Source organism: Callithrix jacchus, chromosome 18, assembly GCF_049354715.1.
Source record: "Callithrix jacchus isolate 240 chromosome 18, calJac240_pri, whole genome shotgun sequence".
NCBI classification, from domain to species: domain Eukaryota; kingdom Metazoa; phylum Chordata; class Mammalia; order Primates; family Cebidae; genus Callithrix; species Callithrix jacchus.
The window spans coordinates 38,582,351-38,599,293 of record NC_133519.1 but is presented as its reverse complement, the minus strand read 5'-3'; the positions used below and the strand labels follow the sequence as shown (position 1 = coordinate 38,599,293).

General features: G+C 40.2%; 1 pseudogene; it reads left to right on the top strand.

The window, feature by feature from the left end:
* The first annotated feature begins 15,055 nt into the window (after positions 1–15,055).
* Positions 15,056–15,259, top strand: LOC118149389 (U2 spliceosomal RNA; annotated as a pseudogene).
* Positions 15,260–16,943: the final 1,684 nt, after the last annotated feature.

Below are 16,943 nucleotides of genomic sequence, written 5' to 3'. Positions count from 1 at the left end.
ACTCATTGGGAAGAAGAGAAATCATGAAAACATAGTCATCATCCTAAAGAAATTAATAATCTAATGATGAGAAAGGCATATAAAAATAACTCTAACAAGCAGAAAAAATGATGTATGCTATTAATAAAGGTATAAGGTGTCATGGAAGCACAGAGAAAATGGTTTAACTTTGATTTATGAGAATGAGCTGGGGGAAGAATTCAGAGGAGGAGGTGGAGACAGATGCAACTGATCGTTGCCCTAGATTGCATTTATATGCAACTGAATTATTTTTCTCACGCCGGGCCAGCAGCTGAAGCCATGACAGCCGTCAAAGCAGAATGTATCAAGGCTGAATGAGGTTAGTCAGATTTTACTCCCCTTCGGATGACACTCTTTTCCCCCTTTGCTTTTACTAAGACTCCATTGACAGGCAGGACTCACAGAGAAAACGTTATGGGAAGGACAGACTTTCTCATGGATATTTAGAATTTAAGATTAGTGAAAGGAAGAGTTAGAGTTGCTTTAGAGTTCCCCATTTCAGTTTACTGGTGGGAAGGAAAGGATTCTCTTTATCAATCTCACTTAACGTATCCAATTTTTAGGGGGTTTTATGCTTTACAAATTTGATTACTCAGCAAGAACTTATTGCTACCTTCCTTGGGTTAGGAACAAAACAGTCTTGAAGGATTGGTGCGAGATGGGATTTAGTCTGACCGTCTCAGTTTATGGAGAGAAAACTGTGGTTCAAAGATGATAAAGGATTGGACACTGTACTCCTTCAGACCCAAGAAAGAGAGGGAAGAGGTCTTTTGTTGATTTCAGGGCTCCACTATGGCCCTCTTCTATGTTCCCCTGGCAGTGGAGAATTTACAAGGACAGAGGAGAAGTACTCAGCTGGAACCTGTGCCCCAAGACCTTTTATCTAGACCAAGCCATGAGTACCTGGAACCCTGGATTTCTTGCCCCAGTGGTCCAAATCCTGCCTTCAGGGCCTACATAGGTTTCTTCAAAGTGTCTGTCCTTCTGAGAGTGGATGTTGCTGTGGGTATGCATACCCCTAGGCCCAAAAGGTGGCCAATAGGTAGCTGTTTGCTTGGTTGGTATCCACTTGGACTTGTGATCTGGGCATCGACCTGTATGCCCTCAAGACCCCTTGTGGTCCATAGAGAAGAAAGGGGGACAGGCTTCAGGGTGTGGAGTAATGCCTGGCTTACCTCACACTCTCATATTTCAAGGTAGTTTTCTGAGGAGTAGAAGAATTTTAAATTTAATTCTAAATTATCAAGATAGGATGATAGAACATATTCTATTTAATAGTTTGTTGGCTGGATTTTTAAAAAGTTTTTGGTCTCAAGACCCCTTTATACTTTTAAACATTATTGAAGACCCCCAAAGGGCTTTTATATATGTGAATAACATCTATTTATATGTACCACATTAAAAAGTAAAATTAAAAATTTTAAATACTTATAATTAATTTATTTAAAAAGCAATTAAGAACTTAAAGTTGATATAAATAACATTCTTATGAAAGATACTACATTTTTCAAAACGAAAGAAGAGTGGTACTGTTTTACATTTTTGCAAATTTGTCACCTGATTTAAAGAAAGACAGTGGATTTTCCTGTTTACTTCAGCATTCAATCTGTTGTGATAAGTGGTCTTAATTGACATATTTGAAGAAAATTTGGCTTCACACAGATACACAGTGGGTAAAGAAGAAATGTTTTTATAGCCTTTTTACATAATTGTGTATATTCTTTTTTCCTTCCACACCAAAACTGACAAATAGTAATTCCTTAAAGATGTTTCCCAATGTAAATTCTGAAACCATATCAAAGAAATTTTAATACTTGTTACATTGTGCACTAATTAGTCTTTTGGTAAATATTGGTTCACTGAGTTATACAGATCTCTCAAACATTGACATATTTCCTTACACAATATTTCTTAAACCACTTTATTGAGGTACGATTGACATGTAAAAAGTGATACATATGGCCGGGCGCAGTGGCTCATGCCTGTAATCCCAGCACTTTGGGAGGCCAAGGCGGGTGGATCACGAGGTCAAGAGATCGAGACCATCCTGGTCAACATGGTGAAACCCCGTCTCTACTAAAAATGCAAAAAGAAATTAGCTGGGCATGGTGGCATGCACCTGTAATCCCAGCTACTCAGGAGGCTGAGGCAGGAGAATTGCCTGAACCCAAGAGGCGGAGGTTGCGGTGAGCCGAGATCACACCATTGCACTTCAGCCTGGGTAACAAGAGTGAAACTCCATCTCAAAAAAAAAAAAAAAAAAAAGTGATACATATTTAAAGTGTACAACTCGATAAATATGCACCCATGAAACTATCACCACAGTCTATGACATAAACCTATCCATCACCTCTAAAGTTTCTCCCACCCTTTTATTTATTATTAATATTTGCACGCATGTGGTAAGAACACATGAGAGCCACCCTCAGCATCTTTTAAGTATAAAATATATTGTTAACTATTGACAGCATATTGTACAGATGTCTAAGACTTATTCAATTTGCATATAAGAAACTTTGTACTCTTTGACTAATACCTCCCTATTTTTCCTTTCCTCTCTCTCCTGACAACCACCATTCTACTTTCTGCTTTTATGAGTTTGACTATTTTAGATTCTTTGTGTAAGTGGCATCATGTAGTGTTTGTTTTTCTGTATCTGGCTCATTTCACATAACATAATATCCTCCAGGTTCATCTAACTTGCCACAAATGGCAGAATTTTTTTTTTTAAAGCTGAATAATATTGTATGGGTATACTATATTTTCCTTATCCATTAGTCTATCAGTGAACAATTGGTTGATACCATATCTTGTCTGTTGTGAATAATCCTGCAATGAACACAAGAATGAAGCTATATCTTTGAGCTTCTGATATCAATTCCTTTTGATATATGCCCAGAAGTGGGATTACTGAATCATATTAGTTCTATGTTTAAATTTTTAAGGAAACTTTCTATCATATTGCTTTCCATATGACTGTGCTAATTTACATTTCCACCAACAGTGTATAAGGATTCCTTTTCTCCACATCCTCAGGAACATTTGTTATCTTTTGTTTTTTGATAGTAGCCATTCTACAAAGTGTGAGGGGATACCTCATTGTAGTTTCCAATTGCATTTCCTTGATGACTAGTGATGTTTAACACTTTTTAATGTACCTGCTAACCAATTATATGTCCTCTGTGGAGAGTGTCTATTCAGTTAGTTTTGTCGATTTTTAAATTGGGTTATTATTAATATTATTTTGCTATTGAGTTGTATGAGATTCTTATATAGTTTGGATATTAACCCTTTATCGGATATATGGTTTGCAAATATTTTCTGTCCCATACATAAGTTGCCTTTTTCTATTGTTGATTTTTTTCCTTTGCTGTGCAGAAGCTTTTTAGTGTGATGTAACTTGTCTATTTTTGCTTTTGTTGCTTGTGCTTTTGGTGTCATATCCAAGAAATCATTGCCAGGACCAACGTCAGGAAGGTTTTCCCTGTGTTTTCTTTTCGGGGTTTTATAGTTTCAGGTCTTATGTTTAAGTCTTGAATCCATCTTGAATTCATTTTTGTTTAGTTGTAAGATTGTAAAATAAGTGTTCAATTTTATTTTTTTCATGTGGATACAATTTTCCCAATACCATTTATTGTAGAGACTACTCTTTTTCCATAGTGTATTCTTGGCACTCTTGTCAGAGCTCGTGACTATATATGTGTAGGTTAGTTTATTTCTGGGCTCCTTATTCTATTCCATGGGTATATTTGCCTCTTCTTATGTCTGTATCATACTGTTTGGATTACTGTTGCTTTGTAATCGACATTGAAATAAGGAAGTATGATGCCTTGAGCTTCGTTCTTCTTGCTCAAAATGGCTTTGGCTATATAGGGTCTTTGGTAGTTCCTAAAATCCTATAAATTTTAGGATTGTGTTTTCTATTTCTGTAAAAACTAGCATTGGGATTTTGATAGAGATTGCATTAAATCTGTAGATCACTTTAAGTAGTATGGACATTTTAATAATATTAATTTATTCAGTCCACGAACACAGGATATCTTTGCATGTATTTGTGTCTGCTTTCATTTCTTCCATCACTGTTTTCTAATTTCCAGTGTATAAGTATTTCATATCTATAGTTAAATTTATTTCTAAGTATGTATTATTTTTGATGCTATTATAAATGAAATTATTTTCTTAATTTCCTTTTTGGATAATTCATTGTTAGATTGTACAATATTTTAAAAATCAGTTAAGTGTTAAGTACCAACACTGAAAAATAAAATCCACTAATATCACCACTCATCTCATCAGAAAATTTACTTAGTATAGGGAAGCTGTCAAGCTCATGGTACCAGATAAAAGTTTTCTAAACTTTTATGTTTACTAAGAGGTCCAATTTTATGTCAGGCAATGAATACTGTCATTTGTTTTCTTTGAAGTGGTGGATTCATTGAGTTCATATTTGAGAAAATTTCCTGAAGATACTCAGGTCTGAATTGCTATAGTTTGTCAGCCATTTTTTCAGGTAAACATGGTTCATAAAAAAGGAAGATAAGGAGTAGGTCACCCCATGACTCAAGCAATTGCGCAAGTGCTTTTCCTCCAGATAACATTGTATTTTAGGTTGCGGTAAAGTGTTTTACGAAAAGTTTCCATTTCATCTCACAGTATATTTAAAAGATCTTATAGAATATTTTAAAGACAGGAACTCAAAGATTAAGATTTAATAAAATTAATAATCTTACTATTTATTGTTTTTACCAAGGAAATTTTTTTTAGAGAAACCTGCTTTTTCTTTCTTGTTTTCTGTGAGTAAAGGATATGACTACAAGAACAATTTGGTGCCTCGATACCTTTGGTGTAAAGGTATCAGCAATTTTATACAATATTTCTTCTCAAGCAGCAGTTTAAATGTCAACAGAGTTAAAAAGGACTCAGGGACCCCTAGGAGTCTGTGGACCAGAAGCTGATTTAGACACATAATATGTGTGCTGCCATTTGTATTTTCCCCCTAAGCCATAAAAATAAGTGTTAGGGTTTGAGCCTGTTGCCAAAGGTGACATGCAGAAAGTCAAAATCAACATATACAATATAATTAAATGTACATATCTTTATCAATGTATGTATTATATTGTATGCATTAATAAACTATATATGTGCACATACATTGTATGAACATATACAATGTAATTAAATAATAAGGATGTATTTTGCCATCATATTGGTTATAAGCACAACTGAATTTAAAGAATGGCAGACTTCTGCGAAGATGGCCGAATAGGAACAGCTCCGGGAGCAATTCCCAGTGAGAGCCACACAGAAGGCAGTGATCTTCACATTTCCAACCAAGGTACTAGGTTCATCTCAATGGGACTAGTTGGACAGTGGGTGTAGCCCAAGGAGGGCAAACCGAGGCAGGTGGGGCGCTGCCTCACCAGGGAAGTGTAGCGGGTGGGCGGGCACTTCCTCCTACCCAGTGGAGGCCATCAGGGACGTCCCGCCTCTCTGGAGCTCCGGTTCCCATGCTGCGCTTCTACTGCAGTTTCTGCTGCTCACAGACCAGGAGATTCCCGCATGCCGACAGGCGCCTCGGGTTTCCAGGGTAAATCTGGGCAGCAGCTTCAGTCGGCACCGCAAGTTCCCAGCACAAATCTGAGCAGCCGTTTTGACTGGCTCCTGCAGGGCCTGCTAGACAGTCAGTCGCCCATACACCTGAGAGAAAGGGGGCTAAAGGCGGGGAGCCAGGTGATCTGGCTCCGCGAGTCCCACTCGCAAACTCAATCCCACTGGCTTGGGATTTTCGCAGCCAGCACAGCAGCTTGAGTGTGACCCTGGACGGTTGAGCTCTGTGGGGGGAGGATTGAAGGGACTACTCTTTTTCCATTGTGTTTACACAGGTAAGGTTAGAGCTGCCTAACATTCTGAAGCATAAAACCTGAAGGTGAACAAGGAACAAGTTCTCTTTCTTTCTTTCCTTCCTTCCCTCCCTCCCTCCCTCCTTCCTTCCTTCCCTTCCTTCCTTCCTTCCTTTTTTCTTTTCTTTTCTTTCTTCTTTTTTTTTTTTTTGACAGAGTTTTGCTCTTGTTACCCAGGCTGGAGTGCGATGGCGCAATCTCGGCTCACAGCAACCTCCGCCTCCTGGGTTCAGGCAATTCTCCTGCCTCAGCCTCCTGAGTAGCTGGGATTACAGGCATGCACCACTGTGCCCAGCTAATTTTTTTTTTTTTTTTCAGTAGAGACAGGGTTTCACCATGTTGACCAGGATGGTCTCGATCTCTTGACCTCCTGATCCACCCACCTCTGCCTCCCAAATTGCTGGGATTACAGGCTTGAGCCACCACGCCTGGCCTCTTTCTTTCTCTCTCTCTTTCTCTTTCCTTCCTTCCTTCCTTCCTTCCTTCCTTCCTTCCTTCCTTCCTTCCTTCCTTTTTTCTTTCTTTCTTTTTCTTTCTCTTTCTCTCTTTCTTCTTTCCTTCCTTCTTTTTCTTTCTCTCTTTCTCCTTCCTTCTTTCCTTCCTTCCCTCCATCCCTCCTTCTCTCTCCCTCTCTCTCTTTCTTCTTTCTTTTCTTTGTTTTTGATGGAGACCCCCTCTGTTGCCCAGGTTGGAGTGCAATCTTGGCTCACTGCAACCTCCTCACCCCAGGTGCAAGCGGTTCTCCTGCCTCAGTCTCCCAAGTAGCTGGGATTACAGGCGCACACCACCATGCCCGGCTGATTTTTGTGTTTTCAGTAGAGACGGCGGAAGTGGGGTGCAGGGGGGGGTTGCCATGTTGGCCAGGCTGGTCTCAAACTCTTGACCTCAGGTAATCAGCCCTCCTTGGCCTCCGAAAATATTGGGATTACAGGTGTGAGCCACCATGCCCAATCCATGTTTCTTAGCCAGCTGTATCTGATAGACTAACCCTGTAGACTAATCTGCTACTCTACTCTTACCTCATGATCTAAATGGTTCACCATTCTCTGACTACACATGCAGTGGAATGCTTCCCCTCTGAAATATTTTTCTATTCAGGTTACACATTTGGAAACATCTGACTATTTTAGGACTCAGTGCAAGAGTCACATCCTTGGAGGCAAATTACTGACCATCATTTGAGCCCTCAGCTGTTTCAAACTGGCACATGCACTGCTGCGGCACCTTATTAATTTGCTTGACTCCTTGCCCCACTAGACTGTGGTCTTGTTGATTTGAATATGATATCTGATTGGTCTTTGCAATCCCAGTGGTAGGGTAAGTACTCAGCAACATTTTAAAAAGTAAATAAATAATATCAAGTTCTTTTCTGATTTTCATCAGAAAAAGGCTAAAGGCTAAAGGGCCATCACAATGTCTAAAGGGCATGGAGGAGAGGATGGAAAACAAAGTTAGAAGACTTCTTAATGTAGCCAAATTTCCCATGTGTGTGCCCTTTGTTTCAAGGAGGAAGACAGAGGTTTCAGTCCTGGAGCCATGTAAAAATGGAGGACTGCCTTGACCCTTTGATACATACCAGTAAACTGAATGGATTAAGAATTTGTTATAACTTCATTTTTCAAAGCACAGTTCACTTTGCTCAGAGAACACTTGGTATTGAGGCATTCTTATATGTATGCGGTCAAATTTGAGGACTGGGTTGATTTTGTAAAGTAAGATGTCAACTTCCCCTTAAGAAAGTTAATAAATTGTACAAAGAAGAATTAGTGATTAATTACATGGAATAAATGAGGTGGGAGTATGTTGAGGGCAATAATGAAAGATGAACACCATGTTGCTAACTACCATCAAGTTCCAGGTCAGAACAGAAGTTGAACGCTGAAGAATAAATTTTGCATGATGCTATTAAGTGTTAGTCCTAATATTTAGACAGGGAAACAGGCTTAGAAGAGTAAGGGGACTTGTTAAAGGTCACGTGGTAAATTCATGGCAGCTCCCACACAGCCCAAATTCTTAGACCAGAGTCCACTCCAATGCGCTTTACTGTTCCCATAGTCACTGCACTGTGCGCTCTGACTAGCTAGAGCCCCATGAGGCATGAAACAAACTGCAGGATGCTTCTGAGGACAACATTTGTGTTAGATGACAGCTTTGGAAACCAAAACAGAAAACCAACAGAACACATCAACAGCGAAATTCTAAAGGCACTACCTAGTGACAATGTGGCTACATTGTTTCAGATAATGATGATAATAACTTCTGTTTTTAATCTCCCCTGTGGGACCACTTACTTAGGAATAAAAACATCTTGTAGCACATTTTACATGGCTAAAAATGTCAGGCTGACCGTCCTGCAAATACAGCACCACAGTTTATTCTATCAGATTTGGCTTTGTAAAGTTTCACTTCCGTTGGTCTCTCTTTAACATGATTTCCTTTAATTTCTCCAAACCTTGCACAAGTTCTGTTCATCTCATTTCACAGACTGTAACACAAGTACAAAATTGGAGGTAGAGTGTCCTTTGAGCAGTAGTGGTCCCAGCAAAAAAGGTGTTAGTACCAAGTCAGAGAGGCTTGACCTAGTATAAGTAGGGAATTATGACCTAGTCAGTTGTTGTGGGTTGAATTCTGCCCTCAAAAAAAGATACGTTTAAGTCCTAAATCCCAGCACCTTGAATGTGACCGTATTTGAAAATAGGATCTTTGCAGGTGTAATCAAGTTAGATGAGATCATACCAGATTAGGGTGATCGCTTAGTTAATATAACTGGTGTCCTTTTAAGAAGAGAGAAATGTGGACACAGACACAAAAGGAGAATGCCAGGTGACAATGGAGGCAGAGATTGGAGTAATGCATCTATAAACCAAGGAATGTCAAGGATTGCTGGCAACCATCGGAATCTAGAAAAGATAAGGAAGGATCTTCCTTTACAGGCTTCCGAGACAGCCTGGTCTGGTTAACATGTTGATTTCATATTTCTAGCATTTCTCACTCTGAGAGAATCAATTTCTGTTATTGTAAGCCACCCCCTATTTTTATGGCAGCCTTATGAAATGAATAATCAGTATATGCTTATGAGCAGTTATTGGTTGGGATTTGTAGCTGATCTTTAGGTTGGGATAACCATGCCTTTACTAAAAGGAAACAGAGCCAGGAAACCAAGCTTCCTGACACCTAGAAGACAACATTGAAGCTCCACACAAAGTCCTTTAAGATGAGACTCCTATCTACCTGCTCTGCTTCTTGTCTTACCACTCCCTTCTGCTCTAGGCCCTTGGATCATGCTTCTTCTCATATTCTCATACAAGCCATGCTCTTCCACACCCCCAAGGCATAGCACCAACTCTCCACTCTTCTTGGAATAGCTGACCCTTCACTTGTGCACCTGAGGAGTGCTTACCTGTGCTTCATCTTTCAGGTTAAGCATCACAACTTTTATGAAGGCAGCTTCCTCTGATTCCCTAGACAAATACCGTGTCCCCTGTGTGTTCACTGGAAAGTTATTATATCATCTTATGACATTTCTTATTTGTCTGTCCATTGTAGTAGTGTTTCTTGTGTGTGGACACCCACAGAGGGCTCTAATGAAAGAAAAGTGTTCAGATCCCTCCCAGGCATAGGTTTGTGTTCTACGTGACTGAAGACCAGGCAGATGTCAGTGAACTGAATTCCATAAGTAAAGGATACATGCAGTATTTTCCAGCTCCTGAGAATCCACAGGGCTTGTCTAAATTCATAGGTTTGTTCTCAACCTAAGCCATGTTGATATTTTGGACAGAAGAATTCTTTGTTGTGGGGGCTGAGGTGTGCATTGCAAGATGATTAGCATCAATCCTGGCCTTGACCCGTTAGATGCCAGTAGCACCCCCCTGTTGTGACAACCAAAAATGGCTCCAGACATTGCCAACTGTTGCCAGAAAAGCAGCAGTGAGACTCATTGGTTAAAATGAATAGAGACAATTGTTAAAGAGCCATAGAGCATGCCAAAGCAAGGCAGGGGGAATGAGCTACTGTTCCTTTCATATCTTAAATATATAAGCCCTCCTTAAGTAAGGCGGCGTGATATAATAGAAAGAATGGGCGTGGCCAGCCCTGAGTTTATACTCCAGCTCTGCTATTTAATAACCACATGATTCTGAGATTTTGTTTAACTTCTGTGAGTCTCAGTTTCTCATCCTTGTTATCATGAGGATGGACTACCTGATAAAATACCTGAAGTGCCTGACGAAAGGCCTGGCACATAGCAGGTGCTTGACAAGTAACAATGTTTTAAAAATTATGTTGGGAGGGGACTCAGGATAAAGCCCAGAGAATTAGATAGTCTCTTTGGCAGCATTCTCCTGGGATGAATAAGCAATTCAAGGAGAGAGTTCTAGATTTCCGGGACCCAGAGGATGGGGAGGGTAGCAGTGGCACCTGATTGGATGGGTAGGAATGCCAGGCATTAGAAATAGAAGCAAAAAACCTTTCGGAAGCCTTGGGAAACAACAATCTGAGTCACAGGGAATTGGAACAAGCAATATTGAGATGCATTTAAATTTAATTTAAAAAGAAAAAAACAAGGCACAAGCAAATATTGTTCCCATAACATGTACTCATAACCCCCGACAAGCGTAGTTTGAGTTTGTACGTGTATCTTGGAGTCCCACATCTTTTGTCATATTTGCACTTGAGTGGGAGTTTGCCATATGGTGCCACTTGCTAAAGGGTATTGGGGGGCAGGAACTAATTAAAAATACTACCCCCATGATACCCACATATCACATACACATGCATACACATACAGACACAGACAAAAACACACACACACACTCTGCCCCAGGGAGATGTGCTATATTAGGCAGAACTTGGGAGCACAAGGCACAACAATAAAATGGTAATCATTGGAAAATGACTGCATGAAACAACGCAGACTCACTGCTCTACTTACCTAATTACTCTGCCCTTGAGATATTTCTGTTTAAAGGCACTAAGCTGAGAGTGGCATTGTCATAGCAACCTGCTGTTGGATGTTGTTCGGTATCTCTGAGCAGATGAAATCACCCACAATTCTCATCAACAATGCTCTAGTGGCATAATTTCTAATAGCCTAGTGCATTTTCCCACTTGATCTTTCTATAAAGTGGAGCGGAAACTGGGGTAGTCATTGTCAAAAGGTCTCTGTCATTTCTACGTTTGTCTCTAACTGGGCTTCCAAGAGGCCACATTTCAGGTAGAAGCTGTGATTTACTGGGAGGAGCACTGGGACTGGAGTCAGAAGATCAGGACCCCAATTTTACTAGCTTAGTGGTTTTCAATAATCCCCAACGTAACCTCCCTGAATCTCAGCTTCCTCTGCTGAAAAACAGGCTCACGATAGTTTTTCCATCCTCTCACTGTGCTCCTAGCCCACGGCTTGCTGTGAAAGCACATGAGAACATGTATGTATGCAGAAGCACATGGGCACTGTGCTGGGGCCTGGGTCAGGGTAGAGGAGGTGGCTTTTCTGAGATTTATGCCAGTTTTCTGAACCTATAAGACATGGCCCATATATATTTTTTCTTTTCTTGGGATCTCTAAAGATCTCTCACTTCATTTTGTTTATAAGTTTCCATAAAAGCCATTCATTCCTTCCCTGTTTATTAAGCAGATGAAAGCCTTCATACAGAGTAAGAAAGATCCCCAGTTTGCTTTATTGGATGAATAATCAAAGACTAAAGCATTTCCTCTTCAGAGATCTCCAACAGCATACTCATCTCCATTTCCTCCAAAGGAGGACTAATAGACACATTTCCTTGATCAAAGTGTGGAATCATCTTGGAAATGGAATAAACACTGAAAATGGTAAGGGGCTATTGCTATTGGTCTCTTGACACAAGCAGTCTGTGTCTTTGAAAGTTGGAAGGGCCTGGAATACAGTAGATGCTCAATAAATGCCTATTCTTTGGCAGAATAGCAGTGATTAGAGAAAAAAAGACGGGTGTCTAGATTAGCCAAGGGGAATGTAGTACTTGAATAAAAGTAGAGTTTGAAAAAAAAAAAATGACAACAAATTTCTCCCGTTGTCAACACTTTCTCCTTTCATCACACTTTTACCCAAAATAACACACCAGAAAGACAGGAATTAATAACTCCTCTACCTCTGAGTTTGAGTAGGATACTAACCTTGCTTCTAGAATCATGACAGGATTTAAAATTGGAACTCATGATAACATCGATGTCCCAATGAGACATTTGAGGTTATCTCTATCACATTCTGCTCGCATTCTCAATGTTCCTTCTTTCCCTCCCTTTCTTTTTGTGTCACTATTTATATACATTTCTATTTTTGAGATTAGGAGCCCTATCTTCTTTGCCTTCAGAACAGCCATGAAACTTAGCACTGAACTTTTAAAATAGAATTAGGCCAGGAAATATAGTTAATAATAATCATGATCACATTTTTCAATTACCTGACATTTAAAATGAAAAACATCCTAGCTGCAAGACTTATTACCAAATATCTTTCTGAAATGCATTAGTCCATTTCTGCCTTAAGATGGAAAATGTGGAAAGCATAATTGAATCTCTGGTGACTCAGTGGCTTGAGGGAACATTAGCATGAATGTGAATTCTCATTTATCAGCGCAGTAGGGTCCTCAGAGGTAGGGTGAAGGGCTCAGAGATAGAGCTTGGGCCAAGTATATGCTGATTTTAGATCCTTCTCTGGGTTTTAAAAAATAGGCCTCTCATGGAAATATTTTCCCCCATGACCTTTTTCTCCCAAAAATTGAATACTCTTTCAACAGTACAACAACAAAAAGGTACATAGAGTTCACCAAATACAGGTCTCACCTGCCCCCCTTTTCTCTTCAGCTCATGAAGTGCAGTCATTTCTGTTTCTCTCTTGTATCCAAATAATGTAGTCCCTGTGTCATATTCTGTAACACCTACTGAGACCTGGTAGGACAAACCTGCATGGAATATCCTGAGATGTACTGTCAGTCTTTATTCATTCTACTCAGCTTCCAATTAATCTTCCTAAAACAGACCTCAGTGATGCCCGCTCTATTTTCTTGGGGCAGAAAAGATATTTCTTAACAGGTGAGTCCCCCAATCTGCCCCTACCCCAAACTTAGTCTTTGGAAAAGAGTTCTGCCTTAGCCATTGCAGTTCTCAGGTTTTTGTGGAACAAAATCAGATGACAAGTGCCTCAGCTGCTTGAAGAAGAAGGAGCATGGGAATGAAAGCATCAAGGTTTTTGAGACAGCTAGGTTTCTGGAGAGTGTGTAAGTAGAATAGTGGAAGAATTCAAAGGTGCTAAAGGTGTAAAGTAAGTGGATAGGCAAGAAAGAAGGACTCTAATAAATGTAGCTGTTGCTTATAAACTGGATAATGTTCAAGATTAGAATTTTCAATAATTTTTTCCTTGATTTTCTGTGGATATTTAAAAGTGGCACCAAGAGGGGCTCTGGGATTAAAGTTTTATATGTAACTATATGTGTATATATATATACACATAGTTATATAGGTAGATACCTATCTCTGTGTGTGTGTGTGTGTGTGTATATATAGTTAGATATCTATCTTTATGTGTGTGTGTGTGTGTGTGTGTGTGTGTGTATATATATATATTATGCTATATTTCTTGCAATCCTAGTCATATTTTAAGGACTACTTAAGGTGACACATCTATGAAATTCATCCTGTTGTTTTCTAAATGGATAGTATCTCAGTTTCTCTCTCTTGCTCCATTGAACTCTCTTAGCATTTTGTATCTTTCTTATGACACTCACCTGATACTATTCTGTACTGTGTGTAGGTTTTTTTTTTCCTGAGGCAGAGTTTCATTTGGTCACCCAGGCTGGAGTGTGGTGGTGCAATATCAGCTCACTGCAACCTTCATCACCCGAGTTCAAGCAGTTCTCCTGGCTCAGCCTCCAGAGTAGCTGGGAATATAGGCATGCATTATGCCTGGCTAATTTTTGTATTTTTTTTTTTTTTTTTTTTTTAGTAGAGATGGGATTTTACCATGTTGGCCAGGATGGTCTCGAACTCCTGACCTCAGATGATCCACCCTCCTTGGCTTCCCAAAGTGCTGGGATTACAGGCAGAGCCACCACGCCTGGCCTGTATTGTGTTATGTTTAACTTTACTTGCTACTTCTTCCTGTTTTAAGACTGTAAAGTGATTTGGAGGACAGATTGCAACTGCTCATCTGTGGTCTACACTATAAAACTATTGAATTGAATTTAGTTAAAATGGGCAAAGGTATATTTTGATACAGTGTGAGTGTTTTGCAGGCTCTCTCAAACTAGCTTCTTATCTCTCATCCCCCATAAATAGTACCATCCATTCAACTGCCCAGTTTGAAATGCAGGCTAATTTGTTGATGTCTCCTTTCTCTCAGTTCCCATACACAGTAGTTCAAAAATACAGATTGATTTTACCTGCAAAATATTTCTTTGATCCAACCAGTTTTCTCCATTCCCATTGTCATTATTCTAGTCCATGATCCACACATGTTTTCCTGCAAAGAGCCAGACACGGAGTATTTTAGGGGTTCAGGACCACATATGGGCTCTGTTATATGTTCTTCTTCATTTTTGTTGTTATTGTTTTCACAGTTGTCCTGGTCAATTTGGGCTGCTACAACAAAGTACCATAGAATAGGTGGCTTATAAACAACCACGATTTATTTTGTACAATTTTGTAGGCTGGTAGTTCAAGATCAGCATGCCAGCAGGGTCGGTTCTGATGAGGACCTTCTTCTGGGTTGCAGGCTCCCAACTTCTCCTTGTATCCTTCTATGGTAGAAAGAGGGTGAGAATCCCTTCTGGGTTTTTATTTGCAATGGCACTAATCCGATTAATGAGGATCCCATCATCATGACCGATTACCTCCTCCTAATAGTGTCACACTGAAGGCTAGGGCTTCAATATAAGAATTTAGAAGAGGAAGGTCACAAACATTCAGTGCATTGCAACAGCCCTTTAAAAATGAAAAATTATCTTTTGTCCTTGGGGCATACAGAAACAGGCTGTAGGCTATGGTTTGCTGACCCCTGCTTTAGTCTGAACCTCCCTAGTCCCACACCAGACCAATGCTCCCCCGACTTCCGTGCTACTCGGCAATTCATGCTCCAGAATGATGTTTTTGAAATGCATATCTATCTTATTGTTTCTTGGTCTTTTGGCTAAGATCAAGCGTAGCATCTGTTCTCATCAGATTAAAAATGCAAATTGGATCCTTTTGTCTCTCTGCTGAAAATCTTACAACCGCTTCTTACTCTTAAGGAAAGCTGAAAGTCCTTGGCATACTCAACCGGGCTCTTCATAGTTGGCTTTTTTCTTCAGTTATCACTAAATCAGTCATTAATTGCTCCTTCTTTGACCCTGACATTCTTGCTTTTGCCTCCTAACTTTTGAATATTATATTTCTTCCACCTGGGACACACTTTCTCTTCCATCCTTTTGCCTACTAATGTTTACTGTTCATCCAAACCTCAACACAGCTGTAACGGTAATTGATTAGGTCCATTTATTATGTATTTCCATTGAGCCCTTGTTGTACATTGGATTCTGGAGAAGCAGACCCTGAGATGAGGATTCATATGCAAGCATCTGCAGGAGAAACCATAAAGAAGTGCATATGAAGAGTAAGGATAGGGAAGCCCAGTGTATTCGTCTGGATCCTCTGAGGAGCAGATGCCAAGATGGAATTAAGCAGCTGAGGATTTTATCAGGGAAATTCTTATAAGAGTCTGTTGGCAGGGGTCATCAGAACAGGCTGGGAAAGCCATGAGGCTGTGATACAGGTCTGATCCCACATGAAGGAAGAAGGCATGAAGGGTGGTGGGAGCATCCTAGACTCCTGTTCAGTCTAAGGAAAATTAGCTGAGCCTGTCAAGTAAGTTCTTGAGCCAAAGTCACCTGTTATAGGAATTCTGGGCCTCCTGGGTATGGGCCTGTCTTAGTGTCCCTGCCACACTCAGTCATTGTCTGGGAACAGCCTGAGGGAAGTGTGGCCTTGGCACAAACTCAGTGATGGAGTTCAGAAGCAGCAGTTGGGGCCATCAGTCAATTATGCTCTTTATAGCTGGAGGTCTGTGAGGTGCATTCTTAATGGCCACAGTATCCAGCAAGGGTTCGGTCATCAAAGGCTCATGCTCAGCCTGATCAAGAGAACTCTGTAGTGTAAATGTTGCCCCTAACTTTGTTTTCCCGGAAGGCAAAGAGGCTGGGATTTTAGACTCCAACCAATCACTGGATAAGGGCACTTAAACTCCCAGGCAACTCCCACTTTCTATGCTTGCAGGTGATGGGCTCCAGTGTCCTGAAGGCAGCTATCCAAAAAAAGATCAGGTGCAGGCAATTAGAAGCAAAGGCCCTCAGAAGCTGGGAGAGAAGCTCACAGAAACAATTCAAGGGTTTCAAAAGAGTCTTGTTAGAGCACCAATAGTGTCCAGTCCAACTTTGTTCCTCCCCTTTTGTTTTCAACACCTTTGAAGTGATGTGTTACTTGATGTCTGTAAGATGTAGTACTTATACATCTATAAATTACATTATAATCTGCATGAGATTAGGGATTATATCTGTCTTGTTTCCTGGGCCTAACATAATACTTAACAGTAGAAACTCAGTGACTGTTGAATTCTTCATAGAACTAGCCAGAAATCTGCTCTGATTATGCGGACTAAATTCAGGTAATTTTGTCATTGACAGGAAAGTTAATAAACTAAAAGAGACATATGAGCAAAGGCACCCTCAGCCTCACTGTGTCTCTCTCATCCTTGTGCTATCAGGTTTCCCCAGGCTTTTTTGCTCTCGAATGCTGGTAATAATCTTTGGAGTCCAGGTAATGCAGTTGGAGCTTTATTCCATTCACTGCATTCTCACTGCTTCTAGCATCCTCTTAAGGCAATCAGCAGTAAAAGAAGCTGTCACTTCCTGTATTTCCATCCACGGCCACAGTAGTTGACTCTCAATACTGATACACCAAAAGAACTGACCTTAAGAAATCACTTATCTCATTTGTTCTCCACCTCTTCAGATGTTCTTGGCT